The sequence below is a fragment of the Agelaius phoeniceus genome, chromosome 1 (genome assembly GCF_051311805.1).
Source record: "Agelaius phoeniceus isolate bAgePho1 chromosome 1, bAgePho1.hap1, whole genome shotgun sequence".
Lineage (NCBI taxonomy): Eukaryota > Metazoa > Chordata > Aves > Passeriformes > Icteridae > Agelaius > Agelaius phoeniceus.
Window position 1 is genome coordinate 9352588 of NC_135265.1, and position 17128 is coordinate 9369715.

At 42.0% G+C, this 17128-nt stretch overlaps 1 long non-coding RNA gene across 1 annotated transcript; it reads left to right on the top strand.

Moving 5' to 3' along the window:
- The first annotated feature begins 1115 nt into the window (after positions 1-1115).
- LOC143696187 (uncharacterized) lies at positions 1116-16767 on the top strand. Its single transcript, XR_013185649.1, has 5 exons — positions 1116-1224; positions 10901-10982; positions 11361-11461; positions 12003-12083; positions 12972-16767. It is a non-coding gene; the product is annotated as an uncharacterized LOC143696187 (long non-coding RNA).
- The last annotated feature ends 361 nt before the right edge of the window (positions 16768-17128 follow it).

The window sequence follows — 17128 nt, forward strand, 5'->3', positions numbered from 1 at the left end:
ACTTCCCTCTGCACATTGTAATGAAATGGCAGAGCTCCTCTCTATAGAGGCATATTTTTCCCTGGTTTATAGGAGAAATAACTGTTAAAAACACCTATAGGAAAATAAGACAAAATTGAAAAAAGGCAATAGTACACTTAATTTGCTAAAATTAGGACATAAGCGCAGACCTATTTTCTAGAGTCACTTGCTGAATTTTTGAAGAGATTACTAATAATTTGTTTTTGTTTTCCTAGCCTTGCTCTGTCTCTCTTCTTTTCAGCATCTGACAATAGAACCACCTCTGCAATACAGCAGAAATGATCAAGAAATCAGGGGAGTGGTTAGGTGATCTGCCTCTTGAGCAGCCTGCTAACAAACATCTTCTGAATGAGAAAATTCAGATGCAGTGTAGGAGAAATCCATCAGAGCTTGCTTGCTTTTTTCCTCCTCTTTCCTCTAGCCACAGGAGACTAAAGCAATCTCTATCCCCTGAGCCTGTTGTCCTATGGAAGGATTATCCCTTCCTCCAGCATGAAGGGTTATTTGTGTCTTCTTTTCATCTACTATTTACTCTATTTTCCTTGTCTTGAAGTTTTTCCCTCTCTTATTTAAACAGTGTTGCTCTGTTTTTGGCAGTAAGGAGTGCAGCACACAACAGAGCCAGGCCTGCCTTCATCTAAAAGGCAGAAAGAAAAGAGTCCTTTTCCTTCTGGCTTTAACATACTTTGTGAGATCTCTGCCTAATCCTCACCATTCTCTTTCTCTGCTCCTGCTCCTCCTTTGGGCTGCCCACTCAAACACTCCTCTTGCTACTCTTCCCCTTCCTTGTGATGTAAAACCTCAACATCCAAGTAATGAATGCTGTCTCACCTCTTTCTCCTCACTCATCTGCCTGCAAGGTGAATGAACGCCCTCACAATGGAAGGAGGAGATAAGAAATTCCCCATGGAAATAGCACAGATACTTAAAATAATTTGGAGCAAAAATCCCTGCAGGTTTATTGAAAACACCCCCCTCGACACACAGAGATTTATTTATCTGCTTTACTGCATTTTGCTTACGTCAAGAGCTGGATTGCTCCTGTACAGCCCCCTCGCCAGGCAGATAATTGCTACATATTCTTTTGTACTGCTGCCACCACCTCCACCATCGGGCGTTTTCCCAAACAATTGCCTGAGCAGCCTCGGAGCAATCCATCTCCCTGCCGACACTGCTTTGGTATTAGGGGTCTCCCAGGAGCAGGTGAGAGTCTTGCCTCTTTTCCAGAAAATCAAATGAAGTAATTGCGATGCATTTCTCCTTCCTTTTGCAGATAATTAGCAAAGATGTGAAATAAAGCCAAGGTAGCTCTCTGACAGCTCCAGCCTCTCCTCGATGGTATCTTGCTGGCCATCATTTCCATGCAGGCACACCAACCTGATGTAGTGTCATTTATCTTTACCTTTTGTTTACAGCCACTCAGCCAATTGTCACTCTGTGTGACAGTGCCTGTATTCAAGCCAATATGAATTTATTTTTCAAGAAAGACTTTCTGAGAGCAAAGCTTATGCCTCACTAAGGATCCAACTAAACTGCATTGCTGGCAAGACCTTTTCCTTCACCATCATCCATTACATTCATGATTAAACAAATGATAGCGTAACCTGGCCTTTCTTGTTTTGTTATTTCTTCCTCAGGGTTTCTTCCATGTGCTGATACTTATCTTTTCAACTGAATAGTCATTAAAATCTATTGCTATGCATTATGGCAGTAACAATTTTTAGGTGTTCTTTGATTTCCTTTACCTGTCTCCAGCTCCTCAAGATTGGTTTCCTTCTCAGCTTCCTGGACATGGGACTGTCAGACTCCATTGGCTGTAGGCTGCTGGAGACCCCAAGAGTGCCAGGACTAACCATAGTCCCATGTTTTGTCCTAGAAGGATGCCTGAAAAATGTGACAATGTGTGTGTGAGGCAGGGCATAAACAGCTTTTTATATGTTGCTGTAGTCACAGCAGTGAGTTTTGGTTTTGAGCCTCTTCCTTTTCTTCCCTTCCCTTTTCCCTGGCTGTTCAGTGAAAATGAGAGGAGAAGAGCTGGATGCAGGGGCAGCATCCCAGGGAGAGCTGGGCCACATCTGTTTATCCTCCCCTTGCCTGCACTCATGTGGCAGTGTGCAGGTAGCAGCCTCTTTGCCATGCCCTTGGACAGAGGCAGGAGGATGCACTCACTCCCTGGGTTTCCTGCATTGTTTCCTTCTGGACAAAGGCAAAGCTGGAGGGAGACAAAGCGCAGGAACTTGTTGTCCATGGTGCATACCAGAAGCAGGTTCAGCAAAAGAGTTTGCTACACTGTAGACAAGTAAGGATTCTCCTTTCCCTTTTTACTCTAAATATCTTCATTGCCAAAGTAAATATTTCATTTCCCAGTACTAATGCAGCTCAAGAACCAAGAACACGTGTATTCCCTTCCCTAATAGCATATAATATATAATTTCACAAAAAAGGCTGGGAAACTAAGGACATACCTCAAACTGCTTCCAGTCTGTCTACAACTTCAAAACCAAGAACCGTATGCAAGGCCCAAATACATAACTGGATGAACTATTTTATGCAAAAACTTCTCATGAGCCAAGAGGTTTCCATGATACTAAATATTTACTTGTAAAAAAAATGTTATCTCACTGTGAATTTTGCTTTCTAATTTCATAGGAAGTATGCTTCTTTGTAATACTGTCAGGATGGTATATTTGATATTTTAAATTGGAAAGTACATTTTAGCTAAAAATGACATGAAATTTATTCCAAAATGTTCTAAATTCTTAACATCAGATGAAAATAAAATATTTTCATACATGAAGCATTTTATTTTACCTGATATACTGATTTTAAAATATTTTTCTGTTTGCAGATAAGTAACAAAGTAGTTTGAAATGAGACAGTCATTTCAACGTCATTTTTTCAGAGCCACTAGTGAGATAAAATATCCATTATCTGCAAAGCTCAGACGAGAGAATTTAAGTCATGAGATTTATGTTGAAAGCATCTTGTGATCTTGAGATGGTAGATGCTGGCACATATATTTAGTATATATATGTGTGTTTATACATGCACCCATACGAAAGCATGAGTGTATATTTATAAACAAGGGCATTGTGCCACAGGGTTTTGCCCTCAGCTGTAGTGGCTCCATATAGCTCATGGAGAGGCATGCAGTCAGCATTATTGTGGATATTATTTCTTTACAGCTTTGGACCCAGGCCAAGACTTAAGCACACAGTTATTTTTTAGTATATCAGTACTTGCACTGAGCTTTGTGTGAAAGTTTTCCTTAAGTCTTTCCCAAAAATCTCCCATGAATACAGAGTGTGGATTTTGTTACTTACCCTTTTAATAGTTTCCCAATCCCCAAATTGTCTTTTGCTTTGGCAGCCATGGTGATGTAATACTTGTGTGTGCTGGCAGTGGTACATAGGATGCTGAGGGCAGTGGTTACACAGCTCTTGGAGAAGGTGTCCTTGCTGCCATCCTTGGCAATATCAGGATAGATAAATTCAGTTCTAAGCCTTCTGTGATGGGCATGGATCCAGCAACCTGGCTGTGATCCTTCACCCTGGGGCTGTATCTCAGTTTTGCCTGCCTCCTGGGTCAGGTTGGGCTGCCTTTGTCTTTATCCATGGGCAGAGTGCATTGAGTGAGAGGTGCAGCAGGAGCAGCACAGCCTGCTCAGCGATGCCCAGCGTGAGCGCTCCTGGGGCGCAGGTGCCACCTCGAGCTGTAGGTGAAAGGAAAGGCAGGGAAAACAAGCAGAGCAGCCTTTGGCTGCACAGAGCTGCAGATCAGGTCCCCAGTGCCCTGCTCCCTGCTGATGGACAGCAGAGTGTTGTGGAGGCAGTGTAGCATAGCTTGTTTAATGCTGCATTATGGTAATGAATACCGGGGAGCCATTAACACAGGAATCTCGGATTGCAAATATAACAAACCACACAATTCAATGTTTTCTAGCAGTGTCTTCTTTGGAGACATAAGCACATGATTTTTTTTTAATCAACTTTCATCCCAAAGCAAATTTTCCCAGCTAAGTACCTCTTTAATCAATCTATTCACAAATGTATATCTATTTATTTTTAATAACATTTTTTAATATTTCCCAGAAACATAATGACAGTTATTTTTACCCATGGTATGTTCTTTACCTATTTAATGTTATACAACCTTTCTAAAACCAAATTAAGCAAAAACATTAGCATCAATCCATTGAATTCAGGTGCTATTAAAATAAAGCAGATGTTTTCAAACACTAGAATGAATGGAAAAAATATTGCCTTGACTGTCAGATTGCATTTCTTTCCTGTTGAAGCTAAGTGGGTTAAATTAAGTGACTAATTAACTATGCATCTGCACAATTAGGTGGGCATTTTTATTTTGTTTAACTTATACATTTATTTCCAACTTGTGATAAAAGAACTGTAACAAGACAGAGGAAAAGCATTCCCCATAGCACTACTGTAGTGGTTTTTCTATCATTTCCATTGGAGTGCTGTTAATTACTTGGGTTTATAACTCAGGCATAAAAATTTGCACAATGGTGAAATTTCTCAGAGAAGATTTTGCTAAGTTTTATTAACTGTTGTTTTTAGATTAGGAAAGCTGAAACAACATCCAACAACAATAACCACCTTTGTTGCAGGTGTTCTGAGTCTCTCTTTGTTGCAAACTGATTTGGTCCAGTCTGGCATTGGGATAAAATTTCCAAAACCATCTCTGGAGCTGCTGCCTGGACCTTTGCCTGTGTTTGCATGAGGGCAAGGCAGGTGCTGCTTTGCAGCTGAGGAGCTTCCCAGGTGCCCAAGCCAGTCTGGAGTAAAAGCAGCAATCACAGCTTCAGTTTCTTCAGTTCCCCTTCCAAAGCACATGTGGAGGTTCATAAACCTCCAGCAAACATTCAGTGGAAGAAGGGCACCCAGGGCTTCTCCACTTGGAATGAAGCTCTTGCTTCATCCTTTACACTGCTTCCCCAAAACTGCATCTGGCTGCAGCATTGTGCTGGATTTCTCACTGAATTTCCTCTTGCATGGAAAAACCAGAAGTGCTTTTTAGTGTTGCCATTCACCAAACCTCCTTTCCAAGATGGTTTTTATCTTGGTTCTTGCCAGAATCCCTGTCACTGGATGGTACAAATGCTGTAAGTGGACTAATATGGGCCCAGCAAATGCTGGGACTGCTGCTTTGAGCTGAGCTTTTGAAAATAATGAGTTGGATTGTCAGAGTCCTTGGTCAGTAAGGCAAGAGAATGAGAACCCTGCTGCTCCCCTGCTCGGTTTGCAACTCCAGCTGCTGGCAGTGGCAACAATTCAACTGAAATTCCCTCCAGTGAGAAGGGTCTTTGGCAAGATGGAAATGTTGAGATGTTTTTTCTCCTCCTCTGTAATTTTGTGCCTTTTTTGGCATCAGATGCCTTGTGTCTTCATACAAAAGTTCTTTTCTTTTTCTTTTTCCCTTTATTTTAAGCTGACATTTTGATTCTGCCTTAATTAAACCACTTTGGAAGCAGCACAACTGTTTTGCAATGACTTGCACTGGTACAAGTTTTGTGCAGAGGCATCTTTGTTTTAGAGTGACTACATCCCTTCTGACAGTCCTCCCACAGCTAGCCCACCTTGCCTTGCTTCAGGCCTGCATCAGGATAGGTTTTTTTACCTGCATGAATCCTCCTGCTCCACAAGCATCCTGGCCAGATGTCACAGGGCACTTTTCATGCCAAGAGAAAACCTTTTTTGCTTTTTCTCCTTTGCTTTTCTGCTTGCCTGACAACCCTCTTGCTCCTTTTCCCCCTCCTCCCCTCTTCCATTCAATTACTGACCCAGCGTGGATGTCATGCCTCAGGATTTCTTAGGGCTTTTTTCTCTCCCAGGAGAGGAGCATGTCCAGTCCTCACTGGATCCATTCTTTGCTGTGACCTCCCAGTGTCTAGGACAGAATATGCAGGAGGAAAACACTTGTGGGGACAAGGGCCAGCACCCCACTGCATCCAAGGAACACGTGTGGCTTTACTGTGATACAAAGATGCTCTCTTGCTGCTCCCTCCACCTAAAGTTGTGCACATGATTTTTCCAAGTTTTAAATAGTTATAAGTAGTGGTTGTTAAAAGATAAGTGATTATTTTTTTTTTGCTGTTGCCCTTCAAACCCACCCTCCTCCTGCCCTGCTCATATGGTGCTCCTACAGCTTTATACTTTAAACAGCTTTGTTTTGTACAAAGTGTCTAATTTTGCAGCAATTGTCCAAATATCCCACCTCTCCCTCATGCCCATGTGCTTTATCTTTCTCTGTCTTGCCTCTTCAGAAAGGATTGTAGACATTCAAGTATTTTTGCTTAGCAGATTAAAAAAGAAAAAACAACAAAAAACTGGTTCAGAAAAGCTATGAGTGAACTGCCTCTTGGGTTTTTAAGCTGTATTTATATAGTAGAGGAGGTAAATTGCCAAAATTAAACCATGATAACATGACAAAAGCCTGTGGAGATGATAAGGCAGAAATTCCTAGACATCCTCTCTTACAACTCCACTTCCAAGCCATGAACTCATTCCCACCAGCTTGGGATATAATTCTGAGACTGGAAAGCACCTTCATGAGGAATTATTGGTTATTTTTAGTAGATTGGAATTAGTATCATTGGAAATTTTAATAATTGAGTTTCAAATGGTTTATTATTATGCCTAGTTATTTTAAGGTACACTTTTATGATCAAAAACCATATGAGAGAGCATTTAAAGAAAGAAAATTAGTGCTCAGTTTGTGGGCTGGTCTATGGAATAATGGACAGCCTCTTCATGGGGCTGAACACTCTTGATTCAGTGTTTCCTTCATACCCCAGCAAGGCCTTTCTGACCACCAGCCTGTTATGTGAGCATTGCTCCATTTTCCAGGCTTACAGAACCTTTTAAAGCAATATCCATTTCTGTTCTGCAGCCCAACATTTCAAGAAGTGAAAAGAAACCCATGGAGGTTAAGAAATAATTACAAATTAACTATTAGAATTACAAATATTTTTACCCTGTGCTGTTGCTTAGTGGATTGAAAATTGAGCCCACTCGGACGAATTCAATGAAATGTGGGAAGAAGACTGTTGGGAAGTGATTAGCTGGTCCCTGTGTCCTGGAAGTCTGCTTAGTCACTGCTAGGAAATTCATAGCACCCCTAAAGCCAAGTAACCAAATACTAGATTCACAGGATGTCTTCCTAGAGCCTGCACAGCTACTTTGAAAACAATCCAGCTGTACAGTAAGCATGAAAATGCTCTTAAACTGGCATTAAAAATATCCCTGAATGTGTTAAATGAAAATCTTCTATCAAATTCATTCCTTTAGGAGTGGGACAGGACTGAGTAAGGACATGTCAGGCAGAACTAGGTAATTTCTGGAATACCAGCTCTGTGATCCCTCTCTTAAAAGACAACAGAAGCAGTTTAATTCTGGAAAGGAAGCAGAGCAAACGTTTCTCCTTTGAGCAAGCAAAGAGAAGAGGGAAGCTGTGGTCATTTTCTGCTCTGCCTGGGCTGCAGGGCAGCTCCAAGCTGTCTCCTGTGCAGGGCAGACAGTGGAATTACAGCCAGCATAGTCCAGTGGGCTACTCACTGCCCTGCCAGCTATGTTTAGTGGAGGGTATTTTCAGCAGCAGGATTTTGTCTTGTAATCCACGTCACACAGCACCTGACTGGCAGATGTCTGGGTACACAGGGAGGCTGGGGGGAATCAGTAGCTGGGGAGTGCTGGAGTTTTTTTGGATGTGACTGTTTTGATCATATTATCTTTATTCCAAAATTGAACTAAAACCACAGTTCTAGATGAATAAAAAGCCAGACCTTGCATAAAAACAATCAATTTTCTAAAGTTGTTGAAAAGGCAAGATCTTTAAAAATCTGTCAGTTCATTAATATATAATAAACCTACACCAGCTTGCCCTGAAATAATTTGGTAGATAAGATCTCATTTTGCTGATAACTAAATGAGTTTTACAACATTCAGAGGGGTTTTTTTTTAAATCTTGTTTACATTTACAATTCCTAGTATCTGTTTATGTCTATTTAATGACTAAAAAAGCATGTCCACAATCTGTCCCTGGCTGAATTCCTCTGAATAGTTCACTTGTCCAGAGCAGCTTTGGCTTAGCGCGTTTGTTCAGTGACCAGCGTGATTTTTGAATCAATGTAACACAGGAGAGGGTTTGCATTACTGCTGCCACAAAATGTAATCAACTGCCTAGCATACTTGTCTGAAGAATTATTAAAGCATAGAATGCAAAGTGGCAGAAATAGAAGTATAATTCTAGTAAAATCATCAAAGGATGCAATAACCGAGTTAGAAAATGCAGTGACAGATCTAATTAACGAACTAAATTACAATTCAGTCCAAAAATAATTGTCATTAGAAGTAAAATCACATTTCTGTCTGAAGCGTCTCAGCATGTTTGCCATAGTGATTGCTAAAACTAGAAAGAAACCCACTCTCATTATTTTTTTAATGCAATTATTACACACAAAAATCAGTCATGAAATCGAATGTGCCAGTTTAGCAAACGATTCTCAGCTAAGAGCCTTCCCTCTCACACCACAAGGTACAGATTTAGGCTGGCATTGCTGGCTTACAGCACTTTGTTTTTGTGCTCATGTTGGAGTCAACATTATTTTTGGACTGACTCCTTCCTCCCAAAGACCTCTTTGTATTCTGACTTAAAACAACAGACCATTTAATTTTAATATTGACCTAATTGCACATCTGAATCCATTGGAAGCTGTCTAACAAAACAAAAATACTAATAGGACATGTGCCAACTGCAGTTTAAGTTGGGTTGCTTTTAATATAAGCTGAAGAGCTTTTGTATTAAGCTCTAACAATGGCTAATACAGCTGCTGAGCTGATTACTTAAGCAACTTCTGGGTATATTCACACGTCAAATTTGAATTCCAAGTATTTTGCATACTGTTTCCACCTATATAATTGTCCACTGGCCCTTATCATTATTTATTATGCAAAACTGATTTTTTTTTTTTTGAAGCGTGAAGAATGAAGTAATTTAGTATGCAAACAGTTAAAACTCTCATGTGGATTCTGATTTCGTATGTGTTGATAAATTCACTTAGGATGACTGACAGTGTGAGATTTTTTGGGGTCATATCGGTCACTCTTTCCATGACACTGATGAAAATGATAAACTAAATGCCAGAAGTGTCCCTGGCGCATCATAGGATGAAATGTGTAAAATGTCAGTGTCTAGCCTGTGTCTATTAATAACTAAATATGATTGTGTGTAATGAGCAGAGATTTTCATGTTGATTGAAGTATGATTTCTTTTGATCTTCCAGATGTTGCTGCTTAGAAATTCATATTGCTCTTTTGCTGCTAAATGCATAATGACCTTTTAAAACCTTTTAACTGTTAAAACCCCTATTATTTTCAACAACATAGTCAAGTTTCCATCTTTTTTTTTTAATGTTGATTGGAAGTTTCTCTCTCTTTCCATCCTCACCTTCCCTTTTGCTTTCTCTGGTCTCCTCTTCCTCTCTCTTTTTTAAACCCTTCTTTTCCTCTAATGCATTTCTCTAGCAAAGTTCCTGACATCACACAGACTCCTGTGCTCAGAGGGGCAGACAGCATAAGAGGGCAGGACTCTGTTGTCCCTTGTGTATCTTCTACCCCCTAAATGTCCCAGGCTGTTACCCAGCATTGCTGGAAAATTTGTTCTGAGCAACCATTTCAGGCAAACCCCCAGGTCACCTCACTTCTGAGGTAGAAAAGGAACAAAGGCAGGTGTCAGAAATGAAGAATCTGTAGCTGACGTTGATAGTGGAGTGATCTGCTCTGAAGAAAGGAATTGTGGAGCATTGTAAGCTTTCTGCATGAATAATGCATTTGTGTCGCTCATTTTTGGGCTTAGTCACACCCTGCCTTCCACATTTGGCCCCTTTATGGTTGCACCTGTGCATGAATGGTGACTGCCTGAGAGCCTGCAAGAATAAAACCAGTCCCTGAGTAAAGGCAGCAGCAGCAGCAGCAGCAGCAGCAGCAGCATAAACATCTCTTCATTATTCAGCTTTTGTGCCAATCCCACGTTGGCACAAGGCTGGCTCTGGCCTGTGTGACTCAGCCATGTGAATGCAGGAGCTGTTCTGCACCCTGAAGGTGTTTCAGGCACTTGACTGATTTGGTCAGCAAAGAAAGGAATCTCTACTCCTTGCACTTCTGCCAGTATGAATTTAGGATGCTTCAAGGGCTCTGAAGGGGCTTCCCAGTGCCCAGGTTTTCCTCCTCATCACTGCACCACTCCAGCATAGTTCACACCAAAAGGGCCTTGGGACATCACCCAGTCCAAGCTCCCATTTCAAGCAGGGCCAGCACTGCCTTGAGACCTATTTCACCCAACCCATTTCAAATATTTAGGAGGGGTCTGGAAGGAGAGCTGCACCTGGCCTGTTATGTTTGTAATGGTGAATACTTATCAAGGGCCAGATCCTCTTTATTGCCTCATTCTGGGCAAATGCAGTGTCTTTGAGCAGGACTCCTATAAATTAACATGAGGATAAATGTACTTGAAACAGTTTCACCAATCACTGTAAAATGACTGTTCTATCTAAATACTTCCAAACCCTCCTTTGGGCCCACTAGGAGCTGGTTCAGCTCTTCTCATTACCTGGATGCTGGCACAGGGCCATGCCTCAGGTGTTTTGTGTCACCTGAAATGGGGAGGTGGCTCATGGATCTATTTAAGCTGTTGTGTAACAGCAGGAAAATGTACCACTTCTGCTTGGGCAGTACATAGGTGGAAGAGACAAGAAAGCAAAGTGAAGCATCTGGCAAAAGAAATCCCACTTCACTAAGATTTTTACACCTTGTTCCTAGAAATATTCAACATAGAAAACAAATTATTTTGGTTTGAATTACAGATTCGGTGGCAAATATGATGCACAGAGCCAAATCCAGGAAGATCTAGACCCTTGGAGGCCCAGACCAAGTCTACCATGACAGGTAAAGAGTGTCTATAGGAGATGATTATTTAGTGATTAAAAATGTTGTCTGTCATATGGCATCTTTGCAATGTCATTGTGAAAATAGATGCATTTTTACTGGTGTCCCTGTGGTTTTGTTTGTCCCTAATGCAATAGTGACAGTCCTGGGGCCCTATTGCTCTCAGCTACCTCTGGTTCCTGGGCAATGTGCTGTGTCCTTCATTATATATTCTGGTCCCATCTGGTCTGACAAGCCTTCTCCATCCTCAGAAGCAATTACAAATAATAATGATGACAAAACCCAGAGAATTTTTGCTTTATTTTGAAAATGATTGTTTTGTGTTGCATGGTGGTGCTTCCTGCCTCTCTCTGGGGTCGCCTGGCAACCATTTGCAAGCCTCCTGCCATCAGCTCCATATCGAGCAAGGGCATCTGGAAGCTTGTTTGGGATGGAAACTGCTCCCTTTCACCATCCCTGCTGTTCTTCTGTGGGCAGAGGTGAGGTTACTGTGCATGCAGTGGATTCATGACCATCACTCTGATAGAGGCTACTTAAGCACATTGTAGCAGTTTCATTTGAGTGTTGCCAAAATATTAAAAGAAAAGCTGGTGATAATACAGTATCAACCACCAACACTGCATAATTAAGCATGCATTATTTGCAGTTGATGTTTATCTGTTTAATAGAATTAAGGATAATTAAGAGGAAACAGTGAGGAGATATCTCTGCACAATATAGCAATCTACCAAAGCAAGTGAAACAGGGAAAGCAATGTCTCTGAGTAGGATTGCCTACCCTGTGTGGTGTTTGCTCTGTTGTTTCTTCAATGGGTCACCTCTTATATATTAAAATTATATATTTGTATATGTACATGCATACATACATGGGTTAAGTGAAAAAGGGACAGACCATGCCTAGGGCACATTAAGATTTTATAAGGGCATGCTCAAATTTTGAGAGTAGAGGCATTTGCTACATAGGGCTAAGATGGACACATCCCAACTTTCACTCATCCAGCATCCTTTCCTTTGTTTTCAGAGAGATGCCCTGTGACTGTTCCTGTCTGATCACATTCCCCACTCTCCTCACCCTGAAGCTAACATCTCTGCACTGGCTGGAGTAAGTCCAAAGGTTGTGAAACACTGGTCTGGCCACTGGGTTTTGCTGCAGGAGTGAAAGTGGATGAATACCTTATGCCCATCCATACCTTGCTAAGAGCTCCTTCTTCTGACATCCCACCTCCTCCCCTGGCTGTGGTGCTACAGATATAAATCACCTTCTGTGGCTGGGTAATCCTTTGCTTTAAGGGTCTGTTCCTTTAAGCAAAAGCAGTAGGAACAGTGGAGGGAATGTGGCTAAAGATGTATTTACTTGAAACATCCAGAGCTCTGAATATATCACCAGCATGGGCCAGAATGGCCTGGGGAATATCTGTGCTTCAGCTTTGCTCAACAAAGACAAATATGTCTCACTCAGTGCTTTGTTCTTATATAAGTTTCCATATTGGTAGAAATAATTCAATGTATCTTGGTAATTTTGTTAAGGCAGGCTCACCAGTTTCCCCACTTCAGATTCAATAGTAATTGTGTTGATATTACCTGCAGGTATCTTTGTAGGATAATGCTGTTAATGTCACTACTCCAGAAGCTTTATCAATACATTAATTGGTGCAGGAAAGTTGACAGCCTGCCCTTACAAGTGTCTGGCTTTGAGCAACCTGAAACTGAAATGATTATTTGAAATTATTTTCATTTTTGAGGGTAGTGCTCTGCAGAAGGACAGCAAGAAGCAGCATCCTCAAAAGGCAGCCAGGTTTGCTGAGTGGGTAACTAATGCAATCACTATTTTTGTTTGTTCCTGCAGTGAACACATACCCAAGGGCTTTGGTGAGGATTAGGGTCTCTGTGCTCAGTACCATGTTACAAACAGCTTGCAATCAAATGTGGATTCATATATAAGAAAATGAAACTACTTGCTTTCAGAAAAATTTAATTCCTTTCCCAACAGGTCAATAAGTGACCTCAGACAGAGGTGGTTGAAAAGAGGAGACATCTGCCACAGTGTGCAGCAGAGCTTCCTGACGAGGATCCTACATCTCTAAAAGACTCCAGCAAGATGAGTTCCTGCAGTAACACAGAGCTTTGGGGGGAAACAGTGCTCCAAGATAGAAACTTCCTGCTCTGTCTTCATTCCTCCAGCACTGCCTTTGCAGACAGGCAGAGTTGGTGGTTCCCTGTGGCAGCAGTGGCTGGCAGACTGCCTTGCTTGGACAAGGCATGTGACAAAGCCCCCCCAGTCCCTGGTCCCCAGCCTGTGCCTGGCCAGTCTCTATTGCACAGATGCTGGCAGATACTGTCACAGACAATGATTACTCTCCTTCCCAGGCTTGTCCCTTCCCCTTCTCACCTGATCTCCTGTTCCCACTCACAAAGGTTTCAGGTAGATAGCTCAGAGACAACTTAGAAATGCAATCTTCCCCAAACTGATGTCTCCCAGCTTTTCCTTTAGTCTTCCTCTAAATATTTTCTTTTTTTTTTTTTTTTGGTTTTGCAGAATTGAATTTTACCTGTAGTAAGGATCATCCTTGAGCTGACTTTGCACTCTTAAGCTCTGCTGAGAGCTGATCCTGAATTGCAGATTTTGCCTGGATTTTGCAGAGTTCTCTGAGGTCTAGACCTCCTGACACTGCACAAAAAGCCCTGAAGAGGTACCACAAAGGGGTAATGAGCACTACTGCCTGGAAAGGTGGTAGAGGCCCCATCCCTGGAAATAGGAATGCTGACGGGGCTCTGACTGATTTAGTGGGAGATATCCTTTCTCATTCCAAGGGGGTTGGATTAGATGAACTTTAAAGGTCCCTTCTAATCCAAACTATTCTGTGATTTTATGAATCTATGAAAGAGGCCTGAATCCAGCTGCTCTAGTTTGCATGTATGGTTGAAATTTTAGAGGCCTGGGCAGAAGGAAAAAGAATGGGTGCGGCTACCTAAATCTTTTTAGAATTTTTAGCTGTCTTCATGCCTTTGAAATCTGCTCCATCACCCCTTTCTATAAAGGCAGGATTCTAGTACTGGATGGTGCCATTTGTTTTGTTATGAACTATGTGGCAGCAGTTAGAGCACTGATTTAAGATGGGGATTATCTAGCTCTCAGCTTTCTCCTGATGCAGGAAAAAATGTTCTCCCATTTCCCAGATCTCCAGCCCTGATTTACTGCATCCTGGATGAGAGCAATCACCAACTCTTCTTTCCAGGTTACACCATGGTCAGTCATCAGGCATGCACAAGTTTTGCCATGGCTTTCTCCTAGTTTTTATGCAGTCACTCTGAACTCCACCAGCAGATCTGCCCCAGCATGGTGCAGCCACAGCAGCAACAGGGAATTGGCTGCACCACTCTGGTGCAGGTATGAGAAGTCCTGGCTCATATGGAAGCTGAGAGAGGGTGCAGGTGCCTGTTGGTCTGTGCTTGGGTTGCTTTAGGATCAGTAGCCTCAACCAAGCTGCCTGCACCAGCCACTGCAGCAAAGAGTGTGGGCAAAACTGAGGCTAAACCTGTGTGGATTTAGCTGTCATCATCCAAATATGAAACTGTTGAAAAGGAGCAGTTTTGACAAACTGGACCAGTGTCTGATATTTGTAAACCAGCATGTGTCTGTGTTCATATTTATTCACACCATTCTTCAATGCTCCAGTTCCTAGATTGGTGTGAGGATAGTTCCTTGGAAATTAATAACTGTTAGAGCTTTGTGGCTCAGTGAGTTGTTTACTTCCTTACATCATTAATACTATCCTTGTAGGGAGGAGGAGTGTTGGAAATAATAAACACTCTTTCCTTCATTAACATGCTGAAGGCTGTGGAAGCAAAAGCAAGACATGACTGCTAGTTACTGTGGGGCCTCAAAATACACAGCTCCCAGCTGGTGCTTCAGTCCATGCTCAGGTCTTTTCTCCTTGCTGTCATAAAAAAGTGATATAATCACACAAGCCCAAGTTTGCTTCTTTTCTGGCACATTGACTGTTCTGCTGTCTGCCCGTCTATCTGTGTATGTATTGTATATACATCACATAGAAAATATGCTGGATTTTACATATTGGTTGAGGGTATCACTCATTGCAGGAATTCACCCTGAGCACTGGTCCTTGGTGGGGTGCAGGCTCAGTAGGTGGCACTATTTCCTCTGGATTTAGGACCAAATCTGAGTCCAGCACCATGTGTGGGAGCCTTAAGGCCCAGTTTGAGTCAGTTATCAGGGCTGGTTGCTTCTGTGCAGGACATGAAGCAGCACTTCTGGCCATGGGTGAGAGGGGTCTTGACTTTGACATCGTAGTCAAATTAATTTCTGTAGTTTCATTCTGAGTCCATAAATCTCTTTTGCAAATTCAGCTGGGTATTGCATTCTACTTTACAGTCTAAAAACTGCTGTCTGGTATTGAATATGTTGTAGTAACTCTCTTAAACTAGTTATTACTAGCTACCCCAGAAATGACTGCATTCCTACAGTAGAAATGTGTCCCTATACATCCCTCCCCTCATAATGTTGAATCTTAATTAATTGCTGCTTAGAAAGTGCTTTCAGATTCCCAGAGGGGGGAAAAAATTGTAGGGAAGTGCAAAGTATTGTTAATTGTTATTTTAGCACTTTAAAAGCATGAACCTGGCCCTGAAAACTAGCCACAAAATAATACACTAATTCCAAATTCTGCCTGAGAAAACTCAAGGCCACAAGGGAATTTGAAAGGTTCCTAATTAGGCAAAACTCACAAGGCAGACAAAAACTGGAAGACAAAGGTTAAACAAAAGAGGCAAGAATATATTTCACAGGAATCCAAAACACAAGTAGAGAAATGCGGTGAGGGACAGACACTCGGTGTGGACCCGAGGCCAGGTGCAGATGCCCAGGGGAGATGCCTGCACATTAGCATACATCACTCTGCTAAACGTGCTGGGCAAACCCAGGCCTGAGGGAGCCCAGCAACTTGCTGCAGTGACACCAGGGATTTGCTTGGCCCCTTTTGTTTTGCTGATATCACAAGAGTGGAGACAGGGAATTAGGCTGGCACTGATAACTGCCTGCCATGCACTCAGGGGAGAGGGTGATCATTTGTGTGCTGTTGGCTCTGCCCCTTAGGGTCTTTGGATTTTGTGGTTTTTCCACCCATATTATTATCCTTGATATTTTTAGAAAATTCTGTAGAGAAGGAACAAGTTGTTAAAAATACTAACTTAAAATAAAAAAGCGAGTAAAAGCTTTGGGACCAGATTTGCAAGGACAGATCAGGATGCTAACAGCCATTTTATGCTCTAAGTAGAAATGTAAATTTTTAAACTCTCTTCTCTTCCCTTTAATTAAATTTATTTAAACAGGAAATGTTTAGTTCCCTAAATACAAAAGTTTCCACTGGACAGTTTTCCCAGGTGCTATGGCACTGTGCTTGCACAGATAGACCTACACCTGCAATTTGATGACTCTGAGGTGCTTGACATCTGTTTCACTGACTTTCTCTCTTTCCCAGAGTACCAAGTCCTGAAGCCATCCTTTTCCTCCATATCCCTGCATCTTTTCACAAAACATCCAAACACTCCTCCCTGCTACACACACAAACCCCAGCTCTTCTGAGTATCCCTGAGACAAAATCCCTGCTTTGTGTGTTTTGGGACAGAAACTCACAGCCAGATCTCCCCTCTTTATGGAAACTTTCTGTCAGTGGGGTACTGACTCAGATAGGATGTGGCTGTCTCAGTCAATCCCATAAATTATTCTCAATGTAATGGAAGCCTTTTCCTTTGCATTTGCAACTCAGCATGTACAGACTAAGGCAGCCAGCCCTGCTTCTCCTCCAGTGCAGGTAAGGATCCAACCCTCAAGGCTGCAGAATCAACTCTTTACAGCTTCTTGTTCCTGTGCCTTAATGAATATGTATGTTTTTATTGCAGCATGGAATAGCTCAGGTCCCATGAGCACAGCAAGCAGGGAAATGTTTGATTTGTGAGCCTGAGATAGGGAGCAGCAGTAGTTGAAATTCAGGTGCCACAGGGATTTCTGTACAGGAGGAGAGCCATGGTATCTATATAATTTAGGTGCCAAGGAGGTCTGGAAGATGGCTGGTTTGGAAGTTAGCACACAGACCAGCAGTTAGACACCTCCAGCACCCCAGTGAATCA